We start from the raw sequence: 9,034 nt of genomic DNA, 5'->3' as shown, positions 1-9,034 counted from the left end.
ATGATGGAATTAAGAATTTGGTGAAATAACCTCAAGGAAATGCAATGTTGCTTTAGCAAATTAACAATTTATTGTAAGGTGTAAGTCGTTTTTTTTTCAAAACATTTAACCTTATCTCCATTAACAAAATACATCTTTTTTCTAAAACCACCTTAGGAACTTGAACCAAGATAATACCAAGATATTTCAAGAAAGAGGATTTATTTTTTTATGATGGATGTCATGAACCGGAACAGGATCATAACCCAAATGTGTGACGTTTCTCACCCAAGCCTTTTATTTTACAGGAAATCGGTAGTCAGCACGTTATGCAGCAGTCTGGCGTGGAATTACATGAAGCCAGAGGCTGATGAGATCGATACCAATTGCCCGAGCAGATATCGGACAGATGGGGTCGATACTGGACAGGACGGGACAGACAGGGTTGATATCAAAACCAAATCGAATAAACAGGACAAACTAGACGGGAACAAAACTGGAAACTGATATTAAACAGGACAAAATAAATGGGAATCATAACGGACAGGAAATACCAACAGGAAACAGGACCGAGTCAAAACCCACGTCTTGCGGGGCCGAGGTTCGTTGACGGATTGACAAAAGGTGAGTGAGAGCACTGAGCTAAAATAGAAGTAAAGCCAATCTGTCAACAAGCCGCAGCTGGCGCCACACGGGCGGGGCCAATTGGGCGCCATGGCAACCATGACAATGCAACATTTTAAAATATATATATTTTTTGACGAATAAAAATGTTTCTTAATATTGATATTATTAAAAGTAATACTAATATGAATTAAAACATAATAATTAAAACTAATACTGTACTCTAATTTCTTGGGGGAAAAAAGTCACCCGATCTCAAAAATAATTTCTAACTTTCAGTCAGCATTTCCAATTTCAATCAATTGACGATTATCCTACAGTTCACCAGCGGATAGCATTGCATACAGTAGGGAGTCGTTACACGTTTAGCAAGCACTTGTCAAATATATTAGCTACCCAGCAAGCCATTGAGCAGCACCTCGTTGAGAAACCCCAAAGAAGAAGCAAAGGAGGTGATGGAAGAAAGAGTAAAAAAAAAAATAAGGAAAGAAAGTCTTGATGGTTAAGCTTCCGGGATTACCATGACAGCCTCCCTCTGTTCTCTTCACGCGAGGATAATATACTCCTTGCTATCAGTTATTAACAGCATCTTCAATTTATGAATTCAAGCGCTTATTGATCTTATCATTTCACGTTCAGGCAGGGGAGCAAACACAACCTGAGACATTCAAAGTGGTGCAGATTGGAAACAATATTGAAATAAATTCGCTGTGCTTCTGTTATCCTCACACACAAAAAAGAATATTTAAATGGGTGTTTATTTGCCACATTCTGGCACCAGTTTCTGTGCCATCTGTGCGAGCTCCACTCGGTTGGTTTTTAACGACAGAGCAATTTAGTCCCAGACTGACTTGCTTTTATTTTGGGGCTGTTCAATGATGGTTATTTCACGGAGGTTGTTCCACAGAGGGGGCCTGAGGGTGGAGAATACTCTGTCTACCTCAGTAATGTTGCTCAGTCTTTGTGTGTTCACACGGTGTATTAAAAATCATATTTATTTTGTGAATTTTCAAAAGTAGGATTCAACAACCTAAAATTGCATTACCTGGTGTAATATATGGTTTTAAAAAGTCCAAGTTTATTATAAATATACTTTCTCCTTGCTTTCGAGGCAGCAACCGGAAGTGGACAGGGGACTTTCTCCTCCCCGCTGAGACAGGAACCAGAAGCAGTCGAGAAACTTGCCCCTCGTGTAACGATTGCCCATTGCCCTCACCTGTGCCTCGTTTGGCGCCAGCTGCTGCTCGTTGCCTTATTGGCTCTCCTATTTAAACTCACTTCTCTCATTCACTCGTTGTCAGTCCATCTGAGAACCTCTGCACTTGCAAGGCAAGCATTTTGACTCTGTCCGCTATTCTGCTCGTGTATCCTGTATCAATCCTGTCAGTCCCGTCCTGTTCGGTATCCTGCTCGTGTATCCAGTATCCGGTGTCCATCCTGTCTGTTTGGTATCCTGCTCGTGTATCCAGTATCCGGTATCGATCCCGTCTGTCCCATCCTGTCCGGTATCCTGCTTGTATATTCCCCATCCTGTATCAATCCCGTCTGTCCGGTATCCTGCTCGTGTATCCAGTATCCGGTATCGATCCCGTCTGTCCCGTCCTGTCTGATATCTTGCTCGTGCATCCTGTATCGATCCCGTTGGTCCTGTCCGGTATCAATCCCGTCAGTCCCGTCCTGTCCAGTATCTTGCTCGTGTATCCTGCATCCGATATCGATCCCGTCCGTCCCGTCCTGTCCAGTATCTTGATCGTACATCCTTGTATTTGGTATCAATCCCGTCTGGTATCTTGCTTGTGGATCCTGCATCTGGTATCGATCCCATCTGTCCTGTCCGGTATCCTGCTGGTCTGCCCCTGGCTTCCTGTTTTTCCGCGCCTGACTTCCCTGCCCCACTTTTTCTGCCCAGCGATCGCCGAATCCCTGGCATTAGTGTTCCTGCGAATGACTGTCCCGCTTCCGTAAAATAAAAGTTGGTGTGAAAAAGTTACGCGTTTAGGTCCACTGTCTGTTTGGGTTCTGACACCTCGCCGCAGAAACAGGGACAGTAAGCGACTGAGGGTCTTTCTCCTCGCCATCGGGACAGCGATATGGTAGTCATTATGTCATGTTTGTGGAGGTGGACCCAAATGCAGGAGGCTAGATGCTGATTGGCGCTCTCTGGGGGAAAGTTGTGTGCCAGATCCTGACAATCAGTTCATTCGAGTTCAAAATTATTCTTGAGATATTATCAATATTGGCAACATTTTGACGCAAACAAATAAGAGTTGCTTCTTAAAAGCAATTGTACTATTTTACACTATACTGGAGAAAAGCTGAGTTTCCTTTTCAAGTTCCCAAGGTTGAGGCTCACTTTGCATGCAAAGCAAAGCGCACTTGTCTATTTATGACAATTTCTTTTACAATTGCCATGACGCGCGAGACCGAGGAAGGGGGGACAAGGCAATTATGTGTAGCCTCCAAACAGGTTACTCTTCAGCGCTGTGTATCTATTTGTCATTTCTTTAGGTAATTAGGGATGCTTCCGCTGGCGAGAGGGTTGGGGAGTGGGAAGGGTAAGCCTTGCTATTGTAATCTCCTGCCTTTTGCTGCAGGCAGCAGAAGACTTTACTTTCTGAGCACAGCGTTTGTCTCCATCTTACAGGAGAAGATTTGAATTCCTTATTATTTTCCATAAATTACTTGCATGTAGTCTTCATAAATTTAGCCCCAATGCTGAAGTGTCACACAGATTTATCTGACTTAAATAAGAAGGCACTCCTGAGATGTTGCCTGCTTGTTGTGAACTGGACTTCTGTCTAATGGCTTTGGTGGTTCTAGTGTCTTCAAGAGGCTATTCGACAAATTCAATTTTTGGACTCTTATCCCTCTCTTTTTTACAGTTAAAATCCAGCTGCAGAGTGAGGCGGAACAACCAGGAGAGCCTCCTGAATCTCGCTGCGGGCGCCCGACAACTCATCTGTCTTCAGTCTTTTACTGGGCTTCGGTTTCCACGGCGGGAGGTAGTGGGCGAAGTGGGGCTTACAGCTAAAGGCATTAATCACCATGAAAAGCTGAACATAACTCACTCAACGCGCTACATATAGCTAACTACTGGGATCTCTCAATAAAGTACAATTTTCCATTGGACGCTACAGCTTTGATTGATTTATTTCTACATCGAAAAATAGATAATGGATCTGGGGACCATTAAAATAACGGCAGATTGTGTCGAGTTGAATCCATATTTTTCAAATGAAGGAGTTAATAGCTTTCTATAAGGTTAGTTTAAAATACCAAAAGATTTTGGCATTGTGAAAAATATCTGACCAGGTCATGAACACTACCCAAATCCATCCTCTTCTTCAGAACCAAAACAAAAAAGTGTCGCAAAATTAATTAAGCTTATATCAATGATTTGCCTCCCAGTTTTAGGAAGAGACAAGCAAATGGCCTAAATTGCTAGGCATTGTACTTTGGCGAGGTTGTTAGGGCCATGGTTTGTTGGAACGTGCGCATAAGAAACGGTTGCATCAGTCAGAAGTTGGTTCCGTTAGAACAGGGGTGGCGAACACGTGGCTCTAGAGCTTCATGCGGCTCTTGGCCAATAAGAATGCGGCTCTTTGCCTCATCATATTTTCTATATACTGTGGCTCTTTGTCTTGTTTCATGTTTAGTTTTTTTTTTGTGTGTATTGAGGGTGGACACTTTCCTTGAAATCAACACAAGAACAATACTTGTTGTATTGTAGGGAGAGGAGTGTGTTATGGGAAATAATGTTTTTAATTCTGTGTGTTTGTGTGTGTCTGTCTGTCATGGCAGGTCAGTGCGTGTCGTGGCTCTTTGACTCTCACAGTTAAAAATTTCGGATCATTGTGTCAAACTTGCTCGCCACCCCTGCGTTTGAAGATTGGATTTGGCTGCTCTGAGTGGTCAGTGGTCATCCTCAGTAGGTCGCGGGACATCTTGGGGCAGTGGGCAGGGGACAGCCTGAACTGGTTGCCAGTCGCAGGGCACACAAAGACAGACAACCATTCCCTCATTCATACCTAAGGACAATTTTGAACTGGCCAATTAACCTGACACGCATTTTTTGGGAATGTGGGAGAAAACCGGAATGCCCGGGGGAAACCCACGGGGAGAACATGCAAACTCCACACGGGAGGTTACGGTAGCCTGACTTGAACCCTGAATTGCTGCACCGTGGGGCTGTGCATTAATCACCCAGCCGCTGTACCACCCTAGGTTTTCATAATATTCTATTTTTGAATAAACACGCGTGTGTGTGTGTGTGTGTGTGTGTGTGTGTGTGTGTGTGTGTGTGTGTGTGTGTGTGTGTGTGTGTGTGTGTGTGTGTGTGTGTGTGTGTGTGTGTGTATTTAAAAAACTACTTCCAGTTTTTGGGTTTCTCTTATGTGTGTGCCATATAAAACAATGGCCACAAATAATTGAGAATTAATCTGATAGTGTGATGCGCTTTTTGGTTGTAGTATGCACTAAGTAAGGTAAAAAAAATATAATAATGATAATAATAAGAATAAAAAACTAAATCGCCGCCACAAAACAAAAACACTTAAAATCAAAAACATACATTGAAAAATATAATATAAAAACATTAAATCAAGTAAATACTGTAGTTACTTTTACATTTGTGCAGCCTTTTTAGACTTCTTACTATTTGGGCGTGATACAAATAAACATGACTCGACTTGACTTTGCAATTGATATCATATCTAGCATTAAACACTTCTACTTTTCTAGAAACTCCCCCAAAAAACACCAATTTGGAATTTTCGACACTCACACTGCCTAATATAGAATACAAAACAGATGGGACTATGAATGTTGATGAAAATAGGAAAACCCAACCAAGATAAAAAAGAAAAAGAGTACGACTTTTTTCTAAATGAACACGGTCTGCCACAGAAGCGACAAACAACACTCGCGACATTCCACAATGCCTTCCCTCATGTTTCTTGACATCATTTTGAAACTACTTGTGTTGTGGGCACAATGAATTCACAGCCCATTTCTTCGCTAGACACAACTAGCTGCTCTGTTTCTTACATTACTTGTAATTTGCTCAAGCTTTTTGAGAAAAAAACATTTTGGGAAGTTGCAAGGTAACAAAGAATATACAAAAAACGTTATTATTATAATATATTATTTCATTAAAACAATAAAATTAACAAGCAAAAATACATGAACTATAGTATAAGCGTTTTTCAAATCCTCCCAGGTGAGCTGAAATGATTGTCTGTCAAAATACATGTTTATATGATAGTTTATGTTTTTTTTCTCTCAATATTCTAATATATTTTTTTAAATAGACAAAGTATTTTTCCACTAGAAGGCACTATACACACAAGGAAACTTTAACAAAACGTTTCAAAAGCTGTAGCTATTTGTCTGATGTTGCTCAGTCTGTACAAAGAAAAATATCAACAGCAAAAAAAGTTAGTTTTTTGTGGGGTCGTAAAAAGCACACGGAAAAATATTACGGGGAATATGGGGGAATAAATGTGTGAAAACTGGTCAAATATGTCAGAACCCAAACAGAAGGAGGACCCAGACGTGTAACGTTTTCACACAAGCTTCATTTTACGGGATTTGGGGCAGTCATGCGCGTGAATACAAACGCCAGGGATGCGGTGTTCGCGAGGCGAAGAAGGGAGACAGAGAAGTCAGAGGCAGACAAGTTTGAGACCGGACAGAACAGATGGGATCGATACAGGACACACGGGTAGATACAGGATGGGACAGACGGGATCGATACAGGATACTGGAGCAAGATACCGGACAGAACAAGACAAACGGGATCGAAACCGGATACCACAGACTGGAGCAAGAAACCGGCCAGGACGAGACAGACGGGATCGATATCGGATACTGGAGACTGGAGCAAGATACTGGACAGGACGAGACAGGCAGGGTCGATATCGGGTACTGGAGACTGGAGAAAGATCCCGGGCAGGAGGAGATAGACGGGATCGATATCGGATACTGGAGACTGGAGCAAAATACCGGACAGGAGGAAACAGACAGGATACTAGAGACGGGAGCAAGATACCGGACAGGAAGAGACAGACAAGATCGATATCAGATACTGGAGACTGGAGCAAGATACCGGACAGGACGAGACAGGCATCCCGCCTGATACTGGGTACACGAGCAGGATACCGAACAGAGTCAAAACACCAGTCTTGTAAGTACAGGGGTTTGTTGACAGACTGACAAGAGGAGAATGAGAGTTTAAATAGGAGGCAACGAGCCGCAGCTGGAGCCAAACAGGCGGGGCCAAGTGAGGGCAATGAGCAACCGTGACGAAAATGTATTTTTAAAAGTACATCATTTTTGCGAAAAGCCTTGGAGGAGGAAAATCTGTATTATCAAGCGCCTTCGGGTGATAAAAAAAAACAACCTAATTTGTTAAAAAGATAATATTTCTTTTAAAAATAAGCAAACACACATAAACTATCACATGAATGTGCATTTTTAAAATACAAGTAGCTCAAAAAGGAAACACTATGTTGGGATTGAAATGATTTCCTTTAAAATATCCGTTTTTGCAATCGAAAGGGAATTTTACATAGTATCGATCACTACTTATGATTGAAGAAGATATTTCAGTGTCTGTCAGAAAAAAAATATGTGTCACAGTTGCTATGGTGCCCAATTGGCTCCGCCCATGTGGCGCCAGCTGCGGCTCGTTGACAGATTGGCTTCCCTTCTATTTAAACTCAGTGCTCTCACTCACCCTTTGTCAGTCTGTCAACGAACTTCTGCCCCGGAAGACGTGGGTTTTGACTCTGTCCGGTTCCCTGCCTTTGTTTCCTGTCCGGTATTGTTCCCTTCAAAGGAATAATTCAAACTACGGTGTTAGGTTTTGTGGGTAGCCCAAGAGAATGGAAGATGGTACTGAGGCAGGGGTGCTCACAATGAGAATTGAATTCAGAAACAAAATGAGGAAAAACCTAACAAGCAAACAGGGGGTCACAAAGCAAATAACATGTCCAAACAAAATCAAACCTGACTATGTCCAAACCAGAGCAAAGATCAAAGTAGAAATGGAAACGCAAGGAATAAAGTAACAAACAAACAAGGCCTCACCCCCCCAAAAAAAAATCTCAAAATGCAAACCAGAAAGAAAAAACAAACCAGATATTGAGATGCAATGACCCAACTCTGTGTGCTATCCAAACAGTCATTATAAAGTGTCAGAATTATTAAACACAGGCATCTTGCTCCACACCTGGTAGCTGACTTTTGTGGGAGCGAGCCTTTTGTACCAAATCCTACAATACAGAGATTAAAAGTGACCAAGCCACACCATTTTCTTTTTTTTACCCAGCCTTTCACTAGGTTTTTAGCTTTTGGGAGTAACCTGAACAACAAGAAGGTGGACCTTCATGTCAGCTCCCTCAAGGTGAGCCTCATGTTATGTCAAATAAATAGTATTTTAAAAATGTACAATTATATGATAGTTCATGTATTTTTGCTTATTATTCAAATAAATATTGTTTGTCAGGATTACTGATGTGTTGCACCTGTGCCCGCTCCTTTGACACCAACTGCTTCTGACTCTGATTGGCTCCCTGTCACTATTTGAACCCACATCTGTCTGTCACCTGTTGTCAGTCTGTCTACGAACCTCAGTAGCTCAAAGCTTTTTTACCCCTGACTCCCACCTGCTTTTGCTCCCGTCTCTTTCCCTGCTTTGACTCGTTGTTTTTTTATCCTGGCCACGTCTACTCTCTTCTTCTGGCTTTTGACTCGTTTCTGATACCGCCCACACTTTTTGCTGTCCTGCCCCAGCTACTGACCCGTTTTTTTCCCTTTACCGACACCGCCATCGCTCGGCACGGAAGTCCCACTTCCGCGTTCAGAGTGACCTGCTTCCTGCATCCAGCAATCACCGGATCGTGGGTGCAACCTTTTCCTTTCTTCTAATAAAACTGAGAGAAACGTAACGCAAGTGGGTCCTGTCTCAGTTCTGGTAATGTCATTTTTGTTTTTTTCTTGAATTGCATTTTTTTAACTACTTTGCGGCACTAAATGATATACAATGTCCCTTTAAGACATAAATAACTTTATACCAAAGTTTTTCTTTTTTTTTCTTCTTTTAGACACCGCAATAAATCTAACACCGTTCAACGATGTGTCACCAAGCCATTCCAAACAAAAACTACCACCCAGGACGAAAGCGTTCCTGCTAACTGTCACAAGTTTATAAAGCACTTCCTGTGCTTTGGTGAGAGAGGAAGAGGGGGTCGTTTTAGTCCTCGGCTGCAAAAGGCCTGCACGCCCGTCCAACATGCGTCCATCCACGAGGTCCATAAGGCAGCGGGACATGACCCCTCCAGCATTGAGGAGCGCAAACACTCGCAGGGATCAAAGCCGAGGAAGCAGCCGCGGGCATCACCTGACCTGAATTCAATTAAAGCTTTACAGG

This window comes from Urocampus carinirostris, chromosome 8 (genome assembly GCF_059441175.1).
Source record: "Urocampus carinirostris isolate Australia breed hairy pipefish chromosome 8, RoL_Ucar_1.0, whole genome shotgun sequence".
NCBI lineage: Eukaryota > Metazoa > Chordata > Actinopteri > Syngnathiformes > Syngnathidae > Urocampus > Urocampus carinirostris.
The sequence above is the reverse complement of the archived record's forward strand: the minus strand, read 5'-3'. Positions refer to the sequence as shown.